Source organism: Arachis ipaensis, chromosome B10, assembly GCF_000816755.2.
Source record: "Arachis ipaensis cultivar K30076 chromosome B10, Araip1.1, whole genome shotgun sequence".
NCBI lineage: Eukaryota > Viridiplantae > Streptophyta > Magnoliopsida > Fabales > Fabaceae > Arachis > Arachis ipaensis.
Genome location: NC_029794.2, coordinates 127,933,613 through 127,956,816, shown reverse-complemented (window position 1 = coordinate 127,956,816; position 23,204 = coordinate 127,933,613). Strand labels below are relative to the sequence as shown.

The 23,204-nt window shown below is 35.4% G+C and overlaps 1 long non-coding RNA gene across 1 annotated transcript; it reads left to right on the top strand.

Moving 5' to 3' along the window:
* On the top strand, positions 17,838-22,929 carry LOC110267983. The gene is made up of 3 exons (XR_002355970.1): positions 17,838-17,881; positions 18,018-18,099; positions 22,899-22,929. It is a non-coding gene; the product is annotated as an uncharacterized LOC110267983 (long non-coding RNA).

Genomic DNA, 23,204 nt, shown 5'->3' with positions numbered 1-23,204 from the left:
TACAATCAAAATTAAGCCTAGTATTCTCATGGCTTCTATTTTGGTAGGATCATATTTTTCCATACTTAACTACCATGTCTGTTATATCTTGTATCCTTTCAAATGTTAAAAGCCTAAAACTCTTCTTTTTGGAATAAAAATTCTTAAAACACTTCTTTTCTAAACCCATTAAGAAGTCCTGTACATAGCCCAATCTCTATGCTCTATTCATACAGCATAACGGAGCCCACTACCAAAGCCCATTACGGCCTTTACAACTCCTCATCACTTAGTGCGGCTCCATGAAGGCTCAGTCCCAACAATGCAACAGACATCTCTGCCAAGCTGCCCCCTTACAACAAGCTCAATGCCACTTGTCAACAAACCTTTTAACTAAAGCGAATATCTTTATCTCTATACATGTTAACCTCTATATGCTATAAATTTTCTAAAATAAATGATGAACTGTTGATAGCATCGAAATTAGCGGATGGCAAGAACTTACTTGCTATGCACGTCAAATTAGATATGAATTGTGACACTCGTGTCTTAAGTAGGTTGAATAGCTTAACCAATGTAGTTTTGTGATAGATCTTTTTAGATTTAGACAACCTCAAACTCCATTAAGGATGATGGACTAGCTTTTTTAGACTATATATATATATGGATTTAGTTACTGAACCATTGTATGAACATTAATAAAAGCATATCCCATATTTATTGTATATCTTAATTTTATTTTATAGTATATAATTTGCCCACTCTTTATGTTTTTTACAAAATAATTTTTAACACTAATATTTTCTGTTCTTGTCTGCAAAATAGATCGGCCTCTAATGACGGACGATCACTGAACTAATCACCTCGAAGGCTGAATGTCCGATCCTTGAATCCGAGCTTCTCTTTCCGGTGTAACGTGGGAGTGTGAGCAATGGAGAGGGGGAGGAGTGTACCTGCAAAGGCACTCCAAAACTTAAGTCAGTATAATGTATTGTTCGAACTTACTGAAGAAAATACTTTACCTTGCTTTATATGATGAGTTTCTCGTCTGTTACGCTTTGGTATTAACATCGGTTTTATAAGGGTGGATAACGTATCTGACTGCTATGCCGTTTGATCGTTGGTTATGATAGGAACATTAATTTGACCGAGTTATGACTCATAAGGGCCGAGCTATAACGGATGATGTCGAGTTATAGCTCGTATTGATAACAACCATATCACAGCCCCCAAGTTTAGCCTGAGGAGAGTTTTTAATGAAGCAGGTTGAGCTTCTTGATGAGTTATAACTCGGTTGGATAGATTAATAAGTGAGCCCCCAGTTCAACGTACTTCATTAAAAAAAATTTTATTGTGGAAAGTGGGGGGTCATGTCCACTTTTATTGAGGAGAGAGAAAAGATGCTGGATCATTAAAAGCTTCTTATTTTTCCAATGCAACTGCACCGTTTGATGTGATTGAGGTAGCAATTACTTTGTAATGTGGTTAAGTTGATGGTTTTGGTACTAATTTGTTTATCGATGACTCTTGGTTTTGCTTCTTAGAAAACATAATGAGTAAAAGAGGTACGCATGCTTTTTCTTTAACTTGGTAATTTATCATTTGTTTTTTCTTTATTTGTTTTTCGTTTCTGGGTTCACTCATGGGGTTTGAGAAGGAGAAGAAAGGGGAGATTGACTGGTCCTATGACTGGGTTAGTGAAGATGTTAGGGCTCGAGTATCCTTGTTTCGTGATGAGGCAGCTGTAAAGGAGGTAGATGCAATCAAAATCGTGAGGGTTGGGTCTGGTGTTCATGTTGAGTTACTACCATGTAGTAGTGAGGATAGGGTTTATCATAGGGGGTAGGGGTTTGAATATTTCTACATGCATAGTTGTGTGTTAGAAGAACTACGGGTGAGATTACCTTTTACTAGCTTTGAGTGTCAAATTTTGAAGCAACTAAACTATGCTCCCTCACAATTGCATCCTAATGGGTGGGCATTTCTGCGATGTTTTGAAATATTAATGGAGTTTCTTGAGGAAGATCCTACTGTGGATTTGACCTTTTCTCTGTTCCAAGCTAAAGGAGTTTGGAAAGGGGGTGGGTTAATTTGAACAGCACTCCTGAGTTTGGTATCTTTAAATTATATAAATCCTCTTTCAAGGATTTTAAAGAGATGTACCTGAAGGTGAGGAATGTGGAAAAAGAGTTTCCATTTTATATGGACGAGTTTTTGGCTGAGAGGTTTCCGTTATGGTGGTGCTCGGAACCTCAGAATATACTCGGGGCCGAAGTGATTACTCCGAGGAATGTTTGTATTATTGAGTTCCTGGTGAAACAAATTGATTAGAAAGACTTGATTTCTATGTTTGAACTGTTAAAGTGGGAGGAAAATAGAGATGCTGTGGTAGAATACATGGGTGAGTTGTGTGTATTTGTTTTTTTTATTGTTTGGAAAAAAGGAATAGATTTTGAAGCTAAACACGGGACAAATCTTGATAGTGCGGCAAGTTTTCCTGTGAGGAATTGGACTTCTTTTACTGTTTTTGGGCTTATCATATCCACAACTGCTCGGCATTTGTTAGGATTCGCCTCAATGCCCCTGCTTGTTAGTAAAAAACCTAAGAACTTACCACCTTGAACTGCGAAAGCGCATTTCTCCGGGTTTAGACGCATGTTGTAGTTGTGTATTTGGCCGAAGATCTCTGTTAAGTCGTCGATATGGTTCTTGCCAATCTTCGTCTTGGCAACCATGTCGTCGACATACACCTCTATATTTCTGCCGATCTATTTGGGGAAGACTTTGTCCATAAGACGCTGGTAAGTTGCTCCTGCATTCTTTAGTCCAAAGGGCATAACTTTATAGCAGTAGTTACCGAATTCAGTGATAAATGCCATTTTACTCTGATAAGAGGGATGCATAAGGATTTGATTATAACCTGAATAGGCATCCATGAAACTTAAGGTAGCATAACCGGAAGCGTTATCTACTAAAGAATCTATGGATGGTAAAGGATAAGAATCTTTTGGGCATGTTTTGTTTAAGTCAGTAAAGTCGACGCACATGCGCCACTTACCGTTTTGTTTCCTTACCATTACCACGTTTACCAGCCAGGTAGTAAATCTGATTTATTTGATGAATTTTGCATTGATAAGCTTTTGAGTTTCTTCTAATGATGCTTTTTTCTTTTCATCGCCGAGCTTTCTTTTCTTCTGCTGCACTGGTTGTGCGGACGGGTTTATAGCTAATTTATGGCTGATGATTTGTGGGTCGATGCCAGGCATGTCAGAAGGCGTCCATGCGAATAGGTTGGCTTTTTCTTGTAGAAAGGTGGTGATGGCCTTTAACTCCACCGTGTTTATTGATGTACCTATATATAAGTAAATTTGTTAGGATCATTATTGAAATATACTTTCTGTAAGTCACCTGATGGCGTAGGTCGTTCAAGAAAGTCGGCTCTTGGATCGAGGTCGGCTAATGCCGAGCTGTTGGTGACGTGGTGGAGATTGTTGACTTGTTGCTTCGAACGATTTGGTAGCTTTATGCTGATGTTGTAACATTGGTGTGCCTCTATATGATCTCCATGGATTGTTACAACTCGATCGTCCTGCAGAGGGAACTTAACATACAGGTGAACTGTAGAGACAATTGCGCCGAACTTGTTCAAGAAAGGTCGGCCAAGTATGAGATTATATGGGCTAAAGCAATCTACTACTAAATATTGAATATCACATGTTTTGAAAGAGGATGCTCACCCAGTATGGTTTGTAACCACACTGACCCCAATATCGGAACTCGCTCACCCGAGAAACCGACAAGGTCTCCCCTTGTTGACTGGAAGATGTTGTCGCTGAGCTTCATTTTTTGGAATGTTGAGTAGAACAGAACGTCGGCGCTGCTCCCAGGATCTAGAAGTACTTTCCTTACCAACAGATCTCCCAATTGAAGAGTGATGACCACAGGGTCATCTAGGTTGTGTATGTTTGAATCAAAGTCTGCGTGTGTGAACGTCACTTGCGGAAGTTGGGTTGCGACTCCGGCTTCGCGCTGGGGTCCATCTACCGAGCATGTTGCTCGGAACGATCTTTTCCTAGCTATGTTTGAGGATCCTCGTGGCCTTTCATATTGGCTTGAAGATACCTTCTCTTTTCCTCTGTTTAATTGTTTAGACGAATCATTGGTTGTGGAAGGTGTGGTACGCTTTTGGATGTGACCTCCAATATACTTGTCAAGGTGGCTTGCTGAGCTAGCCGTTCCAATAGGTCATTTGCCACCACACAGTCGTCAGTAGTGTGGCCGTGTTTCTGATGGAAAGCACAGTATTTAGATTTGTCCACATTCTTAGTATCTTGATAGGTACCGGCCTTCCTTGGTGGCTTGATTAGTTTTGAATTCAGGATCTCTTTAATTATGTCCTCTCGCTTAGTGTTGAACTGTGTATAAGAATCAAATCGAGGGGTTAGTTTGAAATTTTTCTTACTGCTCGGAGCCTTATCCTCGTCTCTGTAATATGTTTTGTCAGACTTTCGAGCTTGTCTGAGCTCCTTGATATCGATTTGGCCTTTGGCTTTCTCGCGGAATTCGGCAAGGGTCTTCGGCTTGGCTACCGCGATGGTTTCTTGGAACTTCCCAGGTCTGAGTCCACTTTTAATTGCGTGCAAATGGACCTCGGGATGGAGGTCGGGTATACTGATGGTGACTTTCGTGAAGCGAGCCATGTAGTCCTTCAGGCTTTCATTTGGTCCCTGCTTGATCGTATTCAAATAATCCGAGTCATGCAGATAAATTTCAGATCCAGCGAAGTGTTCTTCAAATAGCTTGGCCAGCTGTTGAAATCATGAGATAGAACCTGCAGGCAAAGCACAAAGCCAATCAAGTGCAGGACCGTCTAAATAATTCGGAAAACAACGGCATAAAACGGTATCTGATGCACCGTTAACGATCATTATTGATCGGAATTTTTTGAGAAACTTTTTTGGATCTCTGAGTCTATCATATGGTGTGAGGGTCAGCGGCAGGGTGAATCTTCGTGGTAATTCGAAGTTCATCACTTCTGGTGTGAAGGGTCCCAAGGGCTCGTCGGGCTCTTCATTTTCATCTTCAAATTGGGTTCCCTCAACTCGGATGGTCTCCGAGACGTGTGATGGGTCGGAATGATGTTCATTATCTTCTGGTTGATGTTGGCGAGTGTTGTTATTTTCGATCTGGGCATTGTTCAACTCGGCGATTTGGGCAGCCATCCTTTGATTCTCTTCTGCCATGCGCTGATTGGCTTGCTGTAGCTCGGTTACCATCCACAGAAGTTTGGATGGGGATGGAGGGCGTACATCAGCCATGAATGCGAGTGAAGGTAATGGGACCAAAAGAAAAGGACTATTCCCTCGGCCCCACGGTGGGCGCCAATTGTTCTTGTCTGCAAAATAGATCGGCCTCTAATGACGGACGATCACTGAACTATCACCTCGGAGGCTGAATGTCTGATCCTTGAATCCGAGCTTCTCTTTCCGGCGTAACGTGGGAGTGTGAGCAATGGAGATCGAGGGGGAGGAGTGTACTTGCAAAGGCACTCCAAAGCTTAAGTCAGTATAATGTATTGTTCAAACTTACCGAAGAAAATACTTTACCTTACTTTATATGATGGGTTTCTCATCTGTTACGCTTTGGTATTAACGTTGATTTTATAAGGGTGGATAACGTATCTGACTGCTATGCCGTTTGATCGTCGGTTATGATAGGAACATTAATTTGACCGAGTTATGACTCATAAGGGCCGAGCTATAATAGATGATGCCGAGTTATAGCTCGTATTGATAACGACCATATCATTTTCAAACAGCATAGAGCTTTTTTTTTTTTAATGAAGAAAATTTTTATTTATCTCAATTTTGTAAGTGTTCAATTTCTATTCACGGTAAAATATTTTTTCTGAGTATTGCCTTTATTTTTTATTTTATATTTTTTAATTTGTTTCTTTTTTATCATAAAAATTTAATTTTAATGTATTGTCATGTAATAAAACAGCTTGCTTTACACGTGCATTTAATCACGCACGTAATGTAACATCATAAAAAACAATTACTATTTTCATTGACCGCGTAAATAGTTATCTAAAAAAATGGATATAATTGCATGACTGTGTAAAATATTTTATATTATCAGTGCATCAAAATTAAACTCTTTATTACAATGCTTGTTAAGTACATATCAACCATTTCATTATTTTTTTTCTATTTTATAACATTAGAATTTGATAATCTAAATTGAAATTTGTTTCATAATTTTTTTATATTTCATATTCTATTTTATATTTTTAACAATTAGATTAGTATGTAAAAATATGAGTTGTATAGTAAAATTTGTAAAAATATTTTAACTTTAACATCCAATTTCACATACATAATATCTATAATTTCATACATAAAATATCCATAGTTAATAAATTTTTACAATTAACATTATCCAATTTCAAGCTATATATTTTTAAATTATCTCACATGTTTTCTAATAGATCACGTTTTAAAATTATTTGAGTATTTTTCTTTGATATTTATGTATATATATTTATTTTAATTTGATCAGTTAATAATTATATTTACACTATAACAAAATAGAGAAGCGGCAGCGGTTTTTTCGGTGGTTAGCGGTGGTTTAAATCGCCGTTATGTTCGGGTCGCGGCGGTGTCCAAAGTGTAAGACCCAAAACTTTTGAAAAGGCTTATTATGAGTTAATTTCAATTTATTTATTCATTAAAGACTTTAATTTTAAAAATTATTTAATTAAAGCTAATTAAATCAAGTTTTGATAATTAAATTAGAATTTTTCTCTAATTTTATAATTATTGGATAATTTTCTATATTTGAACTATAAAATTTAGTAATGTTAAAATAATAAGAATTTTGTATAAATTGATTTAAAGAATTGAGATTTTGGAATTTAATATTTTAATTTTTATGAATAAAGAAAATTAATTATATTATCTCTAATTATTGAAAATAATTTATAAATTAATAAGTGATGCGGTTCATGGGTTTTCGAAGCGTTAGAAATTAATTTTTTTTAAGTTAGTCCCGTTTTGACATGTAATCTTGTTTGTGATGCGTAGCTTAGTACACTGTTTTCTCTTTTATTGGTTATGTTGGAATTCCTTGCCTTAGATATTCCCTTTTAGGATATGAATCGACTCTCTTCTTAACCACACATATTCATTCCTAAATATATATATATTTCTGCTTGATTATAATCTTGATTACTCACTTGAAATCATTTGGAACCTTTATCCTTGATGTTGCTCATATTTCTCTTCACGAATCATGAGTTTTTCTTTCGAGTTGGTTTTGAACTTGTTTCGTATGACAATGGTCCTTAATTCTTTGAAAAACATCAGATGTTATTCCTTGATTAGTTTACACCAAAGATAGGTGCTTCAATCATGCCACATGATGCGCGTGTTACTTATTCTTCGATTTATCATCTTTTTCGCTTCTTGTTTCAATTCTTTTTGAAACTTGATTTGATTATCTATCATTATCATTATTTATGCATTTCTTCATGAATTATGTACCCTTTTATTTGATCTTAAATCTGTTCTGGCATAACACATAATTCTTAATACTTAAGTGATTTGAAATCGTGAGAGTTACAATTCGTAGCAAGCTAATTATACGATATGATTCTTCTGCTTCGCCTTCTATAACTTATGCTTATTCAGCCCAAATTACAATCTTTGATCCTGTGTTCCTCTAAATGAATAAAGTAATCCCCTTGGTAAAAATTTTGAGTTTGCCTTGGTACGAAATAACAATTCTAGTAGTATTCTTCTGAAGTTCTCGTTTCGGAACCTTCGTTGAAAAGATTTTTGATTTGATCTTTTTTCTATTATTTATCTGATCTTGTCTGCAACCATTCTTGGAATTCTGGATATGACCACCTCTGATCTTACATGTAGTTTCCTACAAGAAATGAATAAATCCTTTCTGTAGCTGAAAACATACTTGTTTTTAAAGGTACTATCTATTCTTTTATTAACTATATAGGAACACTTTACATTAGATTCCTTTCTTGAACATAATTTAATTCTCCTCCAATATTTACTCAAATTTTTATATATGTCTTTACTTGATTATGTATTCTAAGATTCTTGAAAAGAGATTTTTGCTTCTATTCTAGTTAATCTTTATTTGACAAACTTCATATAATTTATTTTAAATTGGATTATTTTGACACAATACCTTATTAAAACTTCTAGTAATTCTTTTGGAAAAGTGAATTCATTCCTTCATAGGGTTACAACTTGATTTTTCCTTTCGGTACATCTTCTTGTTTTTGTACATCATTGCTTACTTATAATTTCAAACGTTTCTTCAAGTTCTTGTGAAACACCATTTTAGTTACTTATTCTTCTTTATCAAAGTTTGTATTCCTTTGAGTAAACTTCAAGCTTATTTTGGTGCAACATACCACTTTTTATAATCTCGTTCTAAGGTTTTTGTTTCGGACTCCATTGAAGAAATTTCAATTCAGTTCTTCTTTTGTTGGATTCTATCCGTAGCCTTACTTTAAATTTCAATAAAATCGTTTTAGAACTTAGCGTATATTCACTGATATGAAGCTTTAAAACTTTCTTATGCAATTGAAACCTGTTTGTTTGTAACGTACCAAGTATTCTTTTATTGACTAGTTTACCTCGAATTTTCTCTTCTGAATAGAATTTAGTTCTACCTCTAAGTTTGATGTAAATTTTTATACATATTCTTGTTTGATTATGATCTTTTAAGATTTTTCAACAATTTTAGCTTAATTAATTTTCATTATTTCAAGTCTTGCACAAATCTAATTTAACTTGAATTTGTTTTAACATAACCCAATATTTACGCTTCTGTTACCTCTCTTGAAGGATATCTATTTCATATCCTTTCTTTTTAGAATGAGAAATCATACTTTCTTAGATTTTTTCATGCTTTTGAGTTTTGCAATTGATGTCGTTAGTTCAGTCATTCCTCTCTTGTGAACTTAGTGTTCCTCTGTTTTAGCTTGAACTTATTTCAATTTAAATCATCACAACTTTTTTTTTTAATTTCTTATGGAGTTCATGGATTCAAATTTCCTATTTAGATATAAAATAATTTTCTTTCCAGAACATTTTCTCGTGCTTGTAAATCGTTACTTAGTTGCAATCTTACGGACCCTCCTGAATTTATGCGAATTTTATCCTCGTCACTTATTCATCTTTTCCTTAGATTTGTAACTCCTTGAATATACTAGAGCTTATCTCAATATCACATGTGGTCCTTAGAAAATAAAAACCGAAGCATTAGTTTTTCAAGGAATGACTAGTAGATGAGGAGGTGAACTTTGGCAAGTTTGAAAATGCCGTAGGTTATGACGTTTAAATTTCGGGAAAGGAGTATAGTTGAGAAGATATTTAAGTTTTCGGTAGCATAATTCGTATAAGATGACGACTCGCAACAAGTTAGCTAAGTGACCGGAGCAACGTGAGATAGATAAGCGTAAGGTGAAACTTGTAACACGGTAGTTCTTTAGGACATGATTCGTGAACGCGGAAGGTGAAGCTTGTAAGTATGTAACATCAAAGGGAGTTGTGATAGTGAGCTATGTTAAACCCATAAAGTTGACATCATGTAACCCCTTTTCTTTTGAGCCTATTTCGTAACTTTTGCTTTACACCATGCTTTTCCTTTATTTCTAAGTTTTATGGTTTATCTGCTATTTGAAAATTTATATATATACCAAAACTTTTTGTTTTTCTAAAGTATTCAAAAGAAAGGTATTAAAACCATGTAATATTTCCTGTAATATGCTAAATTTTCTTACTTATCTAAAAAAAAACATTTAGACAGTAGAGTACTGAGTCTTTGTATTAACTTGTGTATTCCATTATTTTAGAGGACAAAAATTTTTATAAGGTGGGTAGGATGTAAAATCCAAAACTTGTGAAAAGCCTTATTAAGAGTTAATTTTAATTTATTTATTCATTAAAGACTTTAATTTTAGAAATTATTTAATTAAAGCTAATTAAATCAAGTTTTGATAATTAAATTATAATTTTTCTCTAATTTTATAATTGTTGGATAATTTTCTATATTTGAACTATAAAATTTAGTAATTGCAAAATAATAAGAATTTTGTATAAATTGATTTAATACTCCTAATTATAGTAAAATGACTGAACTACCCCTAACCCTATTTCCCAAATTAGGAATCCTAATTCTAAATCCCTAATCAGAAATCTAATTTCCCTTTCCCAGCCGCCATTACCCTTTCCCCTTTCTGAAACACCACACACACGTACAGAGATGGAGAAGAGAGAAAGAGAGGGCGCCAGCGGAGAAGAAGAGGGGAGAGAGCCGCGCCACCACCATCCAGCCCGTCGCGCCGCTGCCACGGTGCCGTCGTGGTCGCCGAGAAGAGAAGAGGAACGCGAGCCAGTAGCCAGGGGTAGTCGCCGTCGCCGCCTTAGAGCCATCACCGTTGCCGAGCCGCACGTCATCACCGTTGCGAATCACGAATAGAGGAGAGGGACAGAGACGCGTTCGCGAGGGAGCTGCCACCGTGGAGAAGCTCACCGCCGCTACCGTCGCAGCACCTCCATCCTCGCACCAGTCACCGCCGCTGGAAGGATCTTCGTTGCCGTCATTGAAGCGAACGAGAGAGAATGAGACATGGAAGGAGGAGCCGTTGAAGCGAGCTTACTGCCGTCACGTCCTGCCTAGCCACCGTCATCGAAGCCTCATTGTTGTTGATTAAGGATGTTATCGTGGAGCTCAAGGATAAGGCGCAGAAGTGAGTGGAGTTGTCCTTCCACTGCTGAAATCATGCTTTGATTGCTGCCCTGTTTTGCCTGGATCCATTCTCCATTCTGCCACGCCTCTGTTCCAATGGAGTTTGCTGTTCTTCATGGTGAGACTGAATTTACTTTGCTTCCTTCACCATGATAATTTGTTTTAGTTTCACCTAAAAGTCATTTCATGTTACTTTTAATTTACATTAGAATAAACTGTTGTTGTTCGGTGTTGATGTTGCTGCAGTTGCAGTTCCAAACCCCATTTGGTTATAGTTTTGGTTCTGTTTCGAGCTGCGTTGCCATCTGGGTAGTCACCAACCACAACTGCCATTGCAGGAGCTCATCAGAGCTGCTACTACGCCGTTCCTTCTTTTATTCTTAACTTCAGTAAGTTGTTCTCGCCTTGAAACTCCTTTAGTTTCTATTTCGTTATCTTACACTGAGGTTTTGTCACGATAATTGCTATAAGTTTGAGTTTCAGTTATTATACGCTGTGATTAGAGTTGCTGTGGTTGAGGCTGCAGTTCATTTTGGGCTAAGAGAAAGGGTTTCTGGTGATGGATTTAGTTTATGGATTCAAATTTCCAAGGTAGGGGCATTTTCATTAAACTCATTTTTATTCTTAAGAATTGTTATAAATTGATATTTAAGCAAATAAATATTTTTGGTGATTATGGAGTCTTATGAATTGAACTGATTTGCCTTGAATGAATGTGATTGCTTACTTGACTGTAGCTATTTCTGAATACTGAGTTGGTATTGAGATAGTGAGTGAAAGATTAATTTGAAAATCTGATTTGAATGTTTATCAAGTATAATTTGAGAATTGGAAAATAATTTGATGTTAGAATTAATTTGAGTTTGGAAAACGGCTTGAGATTTGTGAATGACTCGACTTGAAACCGTTGGAAAGGGCTTGAGTAAATGTTAGTTGGCTTTGTTGGAAATGAATTGAGATCTGGAAAGGATTATAATATTGGAAATGAGCTTGATTTGTTGAAAAATGAGTTTACATTGAAAATAGTCTGAGATATTGAAATTGATCTGATTTTGAAATTGAATTGAAAGGAGTTTGAGAAATGGTTTTGTTGGGGCCTGAAAAGGGTGGCAGAATCCAAGTTTTAGAGGAGATGCTGCCGAAATTTTATAAAATTAGAAGTTTCATTTGAAGTAGTTATTTTAAAAAGGTTTAATTTTAAGCATTATATGGTTTAAGATTACTTTATTTATCAAAGGAAGAGTTATGTTTTGAATTGGGAATTGTTAGTGAACGGAATGGAAAGAAGGATGATGAGGATTTTCTTTGAAATATGATTTTGAATGAATTTGGAAATGAGATATGGATTGATGAATGATGATGATGTTGAGAATGACTTAGACATTGATGAATGTTGAATGAATTATTTATATGCCTTATGAAATTGAATTATTTAAGACACGAGTTTCCCTGGGTAAACGCAGTGGCTTGCCACCACTTGCTCTAGGTTGAGACTCGATACTATGTTGACCCTACAACGTAAGGGTGACCAAGCACTATAAATTCCCGGGAATGTTACCCCATTGAGAAATATTGATTATTTGAGAAAAAGCTATGCATAGACTCATGGGGATGCGCGTCGGGAGACAGTCTAAGGTTTTCGGATTTGTCGGGTTGGCTGGATAACCGACAGATGAACTCATTAGCCATAGGACAGGCATGCATCATATGCATTTGTATGCTTTGCTTGGGTTTGAATTTGTTTTGGTTTGCCTAATTGCTAAACTGTTCTTAACTGCTACTTGAGCTATTTGCTGTAACTGCTACCTAAACATGTGCTTTCTTTGTCTGTTTTGCCTGTGTTTGACTTGGTGTGCTACTTTTGAGAATGAGCTTTGGTGCTGAATTGATGATTGTGTTGATTGATTGCGTGGTTGGTTTCTGATTAAGATTTTCTTATAATAAAAGAAAGATTTTGGATTTCTGAAAGATTAAATTTTTTTTGAAAAGGTTTTGAATGATTAGCTATTGGTTTTTAAAAGATTCATAAGGCAATGATAATCACTGAGCTTGAAAACAGTTTTCTTATTAAATATCTTCTTAGAACAATTCTGAAACTCTGTGGTGAGACTGTGTGGTTAGGTTCTCACCCCCTACAGCTTTGCCTTTTCAGGAATCGGATGAAGAACTATTACGAATAGTGATATTTCATTTTTGGTTTGCATATGATGTTGTATTAATTAGATTATTTTTCTTCCCTCGTCTTTGTTATTACAATTCTGTAAGAGGGATAGGAGTTTTGTGTTTTATATGTATATTATTTTATAAGCTATTAGGTAAGAAATCTTGTATATGAATCTATGTGTTTATTTTTTTTTAAGATAAAGTATTTATTTCCGGTTTTCAAAGAAATCAGCGATACGGTGTCGAGTAACAAGCTCCTATTTTAGTATCTAGTATATAAAGTAGTCGTAAGACTTCTTGCTATCAGAGTGACACAGCTGGAAGCATGACATTCTGGTGGTGAAGGTGTTACACAAAGCGCGGTCAGGTCAACCGTCGGCACAGTAGTGACGGCTGTTTTGAAGAACTGCTGGAATAACTGCCGCAAGAGACACTCAGCAAATCGCGGCGGTTTTGAACCGTAACTATGTGCTTGAAAGTTTATGTTGGACAATCATGGCGATTTTGAACCGCTGCAAAAAAACTAACAAAAATTAAAGCTAATTTTTGTCACGTTTTGTAACCGTCGCAATACTTGTATATCCAACATAATAACGGTTTAACAACTATATTTACATAATATGTAAATTCAAATAACACAATCTTAAAATTGAATTAAAAAAAAAATTGTCTCTAATATTTAACTATGCTAAAAGTTTAAAATAAGTAATCACTTTTATCATAAAAATTTTTGGTCATTTCAATCATAAAAGTCTACAATCACTTCATAAAATAGTAGAAGATGACTTTATTTCTATTGGTAATTGTAACACGCTAAATTTTTAAAAATTAAATAATTAATTGTTTATGAATCATTATATTTATTGAGATTTTATTTTTAAAAAAATTATTTTTATCAAAAATAATTAAATAAAATTTTATGATTATTGAAGTTTAATTTAATTATGATTTATTATTATACTACTTCCTCTTTGGCCGAAGCCTTTAGGAAGCAAAAGAAAGAAAATTAAAAACGTGGCATGATGCATGTATATGTATATACGCATAATCATGACATCTCATAAGCTTTTAAAAAATCATTCCTCATCAATCAACCTTTAGTTATTATTATTCATTTAATACCACCGAAACCAAGAAAGAATCAAGGGAGATAGCGTGAAAACATGAATACCTCCATAGAACCGTGACCTTCGAGTTTTAATTTTTTGGATCCATAACTCCAACAAAAAATCTAATTCGATAAAAGTATTCGTATTCTCTTCTCCTAATGAATAATTGTTATATTTTAAAAATAGTTAAACTTTAAATTTAATGAATTGTATAAAACAAAAATTACTATATATACGTATTTTTATTTAAATTTTTTTTGTATATTATATCTTATGTAGGACACAAATATATATACTAGTATCATCTTAAAACCAATCTATGGCTTCAAAGAATATGATTACCTCCACCTTTATATCACTCACACTCATCTTATCATCATGCATCATACCATTAGTATCAGATGCAAACCAAAGCATAAATATCGGTCACAGGGTAACAGTGGAATTAATCAACAGCATAGAAGTGGATCTCACAATTCATTGCAAATCTAAGGACGATGACTTGGGGTTTCACACAGTCCCCCCTAACAAGTCCTACCAATTTGGATTTAAACCAAGTCTTATTCGTTTCATTACAACACTATTCTTCTGCAGTTTTGATTGGCCAGGAGAAAAATACAACAATCACTATTTAGATGTTTATCATCAAGATCGAGATACTTGTATTTTTTGTTCATGGAAAATATATCGTGATGGTGGAAAGATGCTGAATCCACAAACCGGAAAGTATGAATTTAATTACACTTGGAATTGAATGGTCATAAACCAATAACCATTATCATCAACGCATGTATACCTAGCAGGACCAAAAAGTGTTCAAAGCTTTGAATTGGGGACTTTTTCCCTTTGCTTGTATATATTAAATCCAATAAAAATCAAAGCTTTTTTCTTTTGGTTATTTTTTTTCTGGTATTCTTTAATTCAGTAAATCAAATACTAATTCACTGTAAGTTTAAGTTATATTTAAAAATTTATTGGTCAATAAATTATTATATGCATAAGACAGTATTTAAAATTTTGAATTAAATACTTACTTAAACATACTAATAAATTAACTACTAGATCAATCTAAATTGATAATTTTTTGTCATTTTTTATGTTTAATTAGTTGTAGTAATATTGTCATTTTTCTTTTCTTTTGTTTTTATTTGTGTCATGAATAATTTAATATCCATTTTTTTAACCTATGATCAAGGTATTAAAATTTTGATTTAAATCAAATCTCCCAATATTACAGTATTGAAAAGTCATTCGATTCTACTTATTTTAAATTATAAATTTTACTATTTAGATTATATTATAATTTATTTAATATTTTATGTGTGTCTAATTTACTCTCTTAATTTTATGTAAAATATCGATTTTCACTCTCTTAAACGTGATACATGAGTTAAGCTCAATCTGGCATAATGTAGCTAAATAAAAGTCGAATCCGCTTAATTTAATCAAGAAAAAGCACTATCAACATTTTAGATTGGGAAAAAATCTCACATTTTTATACCAATTTTTGCAGTGTGAGCAATTTTGCACAAAAATATTTGAAAGACAAAATTTTTTAGCCCAAAACAGTTAAAAGTTTTTAATTTTGACGTCGTTTATATTACTTACAGACATTATTATATCCTTTAATTTAGAAAAGTATAGATAGACAATGAAAATACTAAACAATGTGAACAATAGTCAATAGATATATCGGATACCTAATTCACTAGGTGTGCGGATAGTTATCCTAATATTAAAATGGAAAAGTATGAAGAGCCAATATATATTTTATACAATGTGTACAATGGAGTTAAATTAAAATTAGAATTAAATTAGAGGCAATTAATTAATTTTGAGTAGTTTCCAATTTAAAATTTGAATCAAATCACGATTCCTGTTAGTTATGGCAATTAATTAATTTTGAGTAATTTTTCATTTAAAATTTGAATCAAATCATAATTCCCGTTAGAATCAAATTAGGATTATCTCCCTCTCTCAATACGGCGTAAACTCTTCTCTCACTCTCTCCTCGAAGAAAAAGCCAGTACAGTGCCGCCATAGTTAGTCGGTTACCAGTCGCCGTCGGACATCGCGCCGACACTCTTCTGACTGGCGTCATCGTTCGCACAGGCCACCATATGTAGGGAGGACGCGCATATTGTGTGAGTCGAGCTCGCAGCACCACAGCAACCCAGACGTCCAGTGCCTCCGTCGCAGCTGGTTTGTGCCTTCTTCCTGTCGTCGGATGTTCACTTTCTCTGTGAACGTGGATGGTTATTCTTGGGTGCTTAGTTGTAGACGATGATTGCTGGTTATGATTTATACACGTTCACGTTAGATGTTCATTTTTGTATGATTTTGGATGTTCACTTTCTCAGTTTTTGTGGATGTTTATTCTTCGAGTAATTCAACAAGACCCAGGCAGCAGCGCTGGGATGATGCGAGCGCGGGGGTTCAGGGCTGCAACTCACGTCAACGACGCTGATAGTTGCATGTCACAGATGTTCGGCCGCGTGAGGATTGACGGAGGTTCTTCCGGCAAGGTCGTTGGCGCGAGGAGGCGGAGCGTGACAGTTTCGATCGGCAGGAACGGAGGCTACACGTCGTGCAGAAACAGAGCGGTAAGACACAGGTTACTGCGCACACGGCGGGGCGACAGAGAAAGGGGGTTTTCTGCGGATCAAACAATGGAGTTTTTTGGAGGATAGGTAATGGTGGGTGATGAAGGGTTAACGTGAAAGAATTTGGGGTAAATTGGGGGTAGATATCACAAAAAGGCAACTAGAAATTAGGGATAATGATGTTTAATTTACATTATTAATACATATTGGGCTAAATAAACAGCCCATTGTACATATTGTATAGATACTTCATTGTCTCCCTAGCGGGACTCAATTAAAATTTACTTAATATACTAAAACTGAGTTTTTCCCCAGCTAATGGATGTGAGGTGTCGATTTTTCATGAATCCATTTTTCCGCCAAAATGAATGCACTATATTTTCTCTTCTAAGTTTATTTTATAAAAATATCTTTATTATAATTATACTATAATTAGAATAGATCATGTTTTTAAATTATTTTAGTATTTTTCTTTGATATTTATGTATATATATTGATTTTAATCTGATCAGTTAACAATTATATTTACACTACGACAAAATAGAGAAGCCGCGGCGGTTTTTTGGGTGGTTAGCAGCGGTTTAAACCGCCGCTATGTTCGGGTCGCGGCGGTGCCCAAAGCGCGGTCAAATCAACCGTTTGCACAGCAGCGGCGGTGGTTTTGAAGAACCATTGGAATAACCACCGCAAGAGACACTCGGCAAATCGTGGCGGTTTTGAACCGCCACTATGTGCTTGAAGCAGGAAGTGCGGATGTTTGGCGGCGGTTTAGGCAACCGCCGCAAAATACGATTTTGAAAGTTTATGTTGGACAGTCACTACGGTTTTGAACCGCCCCAGAAAAATAACAAAAATTAAAGCTGATTTTTGTGGCATTTTTGTAACTGCCGCAATACCTGCAGCATGTTTTTTTTATAAAATAAACAAATTTATATATAAAACTATTTCCTAATGCTTTAATCCTAATATATATAACTACTACAACATTAAAATCTACACCTCAAAATAAAGTAAAAAAATCTACCAAAATAATACGAACATTGCATTTCAAAATATAATATATATTTAATAAGTCTTACATAATTATAAATCCAACACAATAAATGTTTAGCAACTATATTTACATAATATGTAAATTCAAATAACACAATTCTAAAATTAAATTAGAAAAGAGTTTTGCTTCTAAAATTGCTGGGGCTCCTCGAAGCCGCTGCGGTTTTGTTCCCCCATTTATCTTCGATTTCAGTAAGTTGCTTTACTCTGAAAACTAATTTAGTCGCTTTTCTGCTTTACGTTATTGAGGAATGTGTGGCGTTATTGCTTTAGGGTGAGTTTTGGTTATTTTTCATTGCATCTAAAGTTGTGGCTGTTGTTGCCGAAGCAGTAAGGAACTGTGGTTGAGGCTGTGTTGTTGCGGGCTGTGAGAAAAAGAATTTTGGTCGCGTGGTTAAATCGCAATCGAGGTAGAGGCTTTTTCAAAGATCTCAATTTTATAGTTTGGAATTATTATAAATGGATATTAATGTGATAAATGTGCTTTGTAATACCCGGTCTAACCAAAATTAATTAAATAATAAGTTAAATAGGAGCGAATATGGTTGGAAGATTTAGCAATTGGAATTTGATGATTTAAATATGATATTTGGATTCAGTGAATTTTTTTGAGTCGGAAAACATAGTTTTCTGCGTAAAAGCGCGCAGTGGAATTTTGACCGGCAATACCGGCTGAGACCTGTCTGGTACTGCAGCTGAGAAAATTGATTATGAGTAAATAGAATTAAGAAATGAGGAATTATAATAAGGGGAGGTAGAAATATTTGAAGTGCGATTTAGAGCGCTAATCTTAAAGGTTTTGGTCCAAAATTGGGCCAACGGACAAAAATAAGTGAACCGGGCCTAAGTGGGCCCAAGATCCAACATATATAAACATTAGTTATGAGCATTTCAGCTCATCTTGCCCTAAAGAAGGGTGTTGGGCGCTGAAATTGGGAAGAGAGTAGAGAAGAGAGAAAACCTAACTCTCTTTGATCTTCAAACCACCATAACTTGAGCTACGGAGCTCCGATTGACGAGCCGTTTGCGGCTACGCGTTGCTCTTCTCATCCTCTACAATTTTATCTAAGTTTTGTGGTGAGTATTTCATTCATATCTGCCCAGTTTTCGAAATTCTCCACTGTTACACGTTTTTGGGTAGTTAGTGTTGAAATCTTGTGATTTTGGGTGTTTAGAAACCACGTGATAGTGAGTATGATATTGATTATGTATAATGATGGTTGATTGGAAATAGTGTTGTTGAAATTTGGCATGAGGAAGAGTATATGATATGTAAATGTGTTTAAGTTTGAGAAAGTGTCAATGTGTGAGTTGAGGAGGCTTGATGTTGATTTTGGTATATTTTGATTGATTTCAAAGAAAGGGTTGAAATTGGCATGTTTTGGTTGATTTTGCAAATAGTTGAGAATTGTTTGTTTTGAAAATGGCACCTTGTGGTTTTGTATAAAAATATGGTTTTTGGGCATATTTTGACGGGACATAACTTGGACTACGGATCTTTGTTTTGTGCCAAATTTATTTAGAAATGAAATTGGATTCGAGATGTCCATGCCGTTCAAAGAACGGGTGAAAAATGATTTAAAATGAGGGAGTTATGACCGTCGGAAGATTGGGGGTTGAATCTGTAAATTCTGCAGCTTTTAACTTAGAAAATTTTTAGCAGAACGACCCTCCGCGCGTAGGCGCACTTGGCGCGTACGCGCCGTTCTTCCAAAAAACACCATCCACGCGTGCGCGTGGTGTGCGCGGGCGCGTCGATGTGCTGCACCAATTGTCCAGCTATTTTTCCAGAGAGTTGTGCCAGGGTTGTGCCAGTTTTGTGCCTGGGCGCAAGAGCACCCACGCGTACGCGTGGCTGACGCTTGCGCGCCGTTTGGATATTTTTCAACCCGCGCGTTCGCGCATATGATGCTTGCGCGTCGATGAGTTTTTGGCCATCCGCGCGTGCGCGTGGAGTGCGCGTACGCGTGTCCCTGCTTTCATGCCAAAGTTGATTTTTGAGTTTTAAAAGCCAAATCTCATACTTCTAAGCCTCCGATCTCACCCCTTATGTATTAAATCATTATGATATGCCTAGCAATGAGAAAGGAGCTAGGGGATGTGGTAACTTGCGAGTGAAGCAAGGGAAAAGGGTAAGATCAATGATGATCAAAGATGATTATATGAGATATGGAGGATGGCGGTGGAAGTACCGTGTATGCCATGAGCCGAAGGGCTATATTTATTGATAAATGGTTGGTTCTTGATTGGACCATGAGCCGGATGGCTGAGTTATTGCCGGATATGGCGGAGCCATGTTGATAAATTGGCTAGTTCTGGATTGAACTGTGAGCCGGATGGCTGAGTTATTGCCAGATACGGCGGAGCCATGTTGATAAATTGGCTAGTTCTGGATTGAACTGTGAGCCGGATGGCTGAGTTATTGCCGAGTTACGGCAAAGCCATTATGGATTATGGCTGGGGATAAAGGCATATGATAAATGAATAATGATGGAAAATGTTGAATGTAAGCATGTTTGTGTTTTCTCTCTGGTTGTAAGGGCGACAGGGCGCAGATACCCTCTAATATATATATATCTGTTATCTATCTCTTAATCTCCTTTAAGCCTTGTCCATATATCGCGTTTGGCTTAGCAGTTTAACTTTTCGTTGTCGAAACGTGAGTGATACGTCTTCGCGATTTTATTTCTAATCTTTTCAGGCTTCTCGATTAATACTCCTTTCAAAAATTACCTATATCTATATATTAAAAATCCACCTGAGAGTCGTACCACCGTAATACCATTGACTTATGACTCGAGCATAAGGATGTGAATATTAGGGTGTTACATGCTTTTTCTGATTGTATAAGTCTTATGTATTGTTGGGTTGTTTTAAGATGAATATGATTGTTGTTTGATTGGATTGCGGTTTGGTTTTGTTAGATGGATGGATGCTGCATTATTTCTTTAAAGTTTTGGAAACGAGTTTGCTTCCTTGAAACTGAATTGAGTTTGAATCTATTTTTCTTGAAATATGAGAATGATCTGAATCTTTGAAATTTGTCTGATTTTAAACTAATTTGGTTTTGAACTCGTGGAAGGGGTTGCAGAATGGTTTTGTTGGGACCTGAAAAGGGTGGCAAAGTCCAAGTTTTAGGGGAGATATTACCAAATTTTTATGAGCTTTAAGATTCCGTTTTCAAATGTGATTTAGAAAAGGATTGGATTTGAAAGGTTCTATTATTTGGTTCTTGATTTATTAAGAAATAGGTGTTTCGAGTTTAATCTGTTAAAGGAAAGTTTATGTTTTTAAGATTGATTTAAATATAAAAGGACCTATGTTTGAAGTTCGATTAAAGAAGTACCTTTGGAGGCATCTTAGTGGATTTTTAAAGAAACTGAACTTTGATTAATTAAATTCGTTTTGCTTATTGAAGTATTTTTTAAATTCTGATTTTGCAAGACTAAACAATTCCGAGCCTTTGGGAATGTTTCTGATTTAAGAATGAAATGAAAATTGGTTTTTTTGGGCTTAAATAATTTTGGTTTTGAAATTGGTTCGGAACTTTTAACTTACATGCCTTGGTTTTGGTTTTAAATCTCCATTTTAATTGATTTCAATTTAAGTAACTATGATTCCAAGGATTTCTAAAGAATTTAAGAGATGAGGTAGGTTATCCTTCCCTAGAGTCTTGAGTCTTTGCCAAGGTTGTTAATTAATAACTTTGATTTAAAATAGTTAAATGAATGATTTGAAAGTGAAGGATTTGAGTCTTTTCAAAGAGAATTTCCATTTGATATGATATTTGAAAGTCTTTTGGAAGTTTTGAGAAAATGTTACATAAAGTGACTTTATTTTAAAAAAAGAATTGATTTTGAGGAAAAAGTGGCTTGGGAGTTTGAAATAGCTTGACATATGAGAAGGATTTTGAATTGAGTCAAAGATGAATTTGATCGTTGTTTTCAAAGAAAAGTGATTTGAAAAAAAAACGTTATATGGCATGAATGAAGATTTGATTTGAGATGGATTGTGAAGGAAGTGCGGAAATGATTATGAATGGTTATGAATGAATTGGAATGATAATGAAAATAAGTTGAATTTGATTGTAATAGGCTTTCGGGTAAGATGTAGTGGTGTTATCCACTTGCTCCGGTTGAGAGTTCGAAACTCCGGGTAAGATACAAGGCTGGAATTCTATCGCCGCTTGTTCCGGGTTGAGAACTGTAACACCACCTGGGTAAGAGGTATGGTGAAGTTGTCCCCTGCTCTGGGTACATGGGTAAGATGTAAGAGTTGCGACGTTGTCCCACTTGCTCTATGTTTGGTGTTCTGTACAGGGTTAACTACAGGACATGTCGGGTTTTGGCTTTATAACCGACAGATGAGACTCATCAGCCATAGGACAGGCATTCATCATGTGCATCTATGTGACATTGTTTGGGTGTGCATATTGTAATTGGTTTGCCTATGTGAATAATTATGTTTAACTGCTAATTGCTCTACTTGATGTAACTGCTTGATTGTGTTGAATCTTCTTACTTGTGTTTGTGACTGAAATTGAGTGGATTGTGATGAATTGGATGTTGATTGAATTGTTTGGGCCGAGAGCTGTGTTTGGTTTGTGTTTCTGGTTTAGTAAAATATGAAAAACTAAACTGGTTCAGCATAGACTTACTGAACATATGCTTGGAACAGCTTGGTTATTCATGCTGTCTAGGAAAAAACTTTTAAAAAGGTCTTGGATTTTTGAAGAATTAACAGATTTCTCTTTTAAAATTGATTTCGGATTTTGGAATATAAATCTTTGGTTTTGAAAAGATCCATAAGGCGGCTATCGATCATTGTACTTTAAAAAGTTTTATTTTTACGTGTCTTATTATAGCAATTCTTTAACCCCATAGTGAGAACCAACGAGGACGATGTTCTCACTTCCCTACAGGTTTTTTCTTTTTCAGGATATGGACGAAGAAGTTCGAAAGAGCTTGTTACTTTTCTGTTTACATGATTACCTTGTATTGTTTTAGATATTATGTTTCCCTCGCCTTTAACTTTTCACAATTTGTAAGAGGGATAGGATTTTGTTTTATATAAAGCTTGTAAGTTAATACTGTGTATATGTATGTATATGGTTGTAAGTATGAATTTATGTTTTGTTTTAAATGGTCTTTTGAAATATATGGTTTAAGTTTTAAACAGGCTCCTATGTTAGTATTAAATATTTTAAGAGTCGTCGTAATATCTGAGCTATCAAAGTGACTGATGAGAGGAACTTTTGCGTGGTCTAAAAAATTGCGGATGAATCCTCGTTGCAAGTATAGTTTCTAAACCTTCAAAAGTCCTTTCATACAAACGTTTGGTTGTCACAAGTAACAAGCCTCTTTTTAAATTGATAACCGAGTATTAAACCTCGGGTCGTCTTCTCAAGGAATTGCATGGAGGTATGTTCTTATTATTGGTTATGAAGATTGTAAATTGGGGGTTTTGGAAGTTTGGGCAATGCGCACAGGTACATTTTCGAGCAATAAAAATAAAT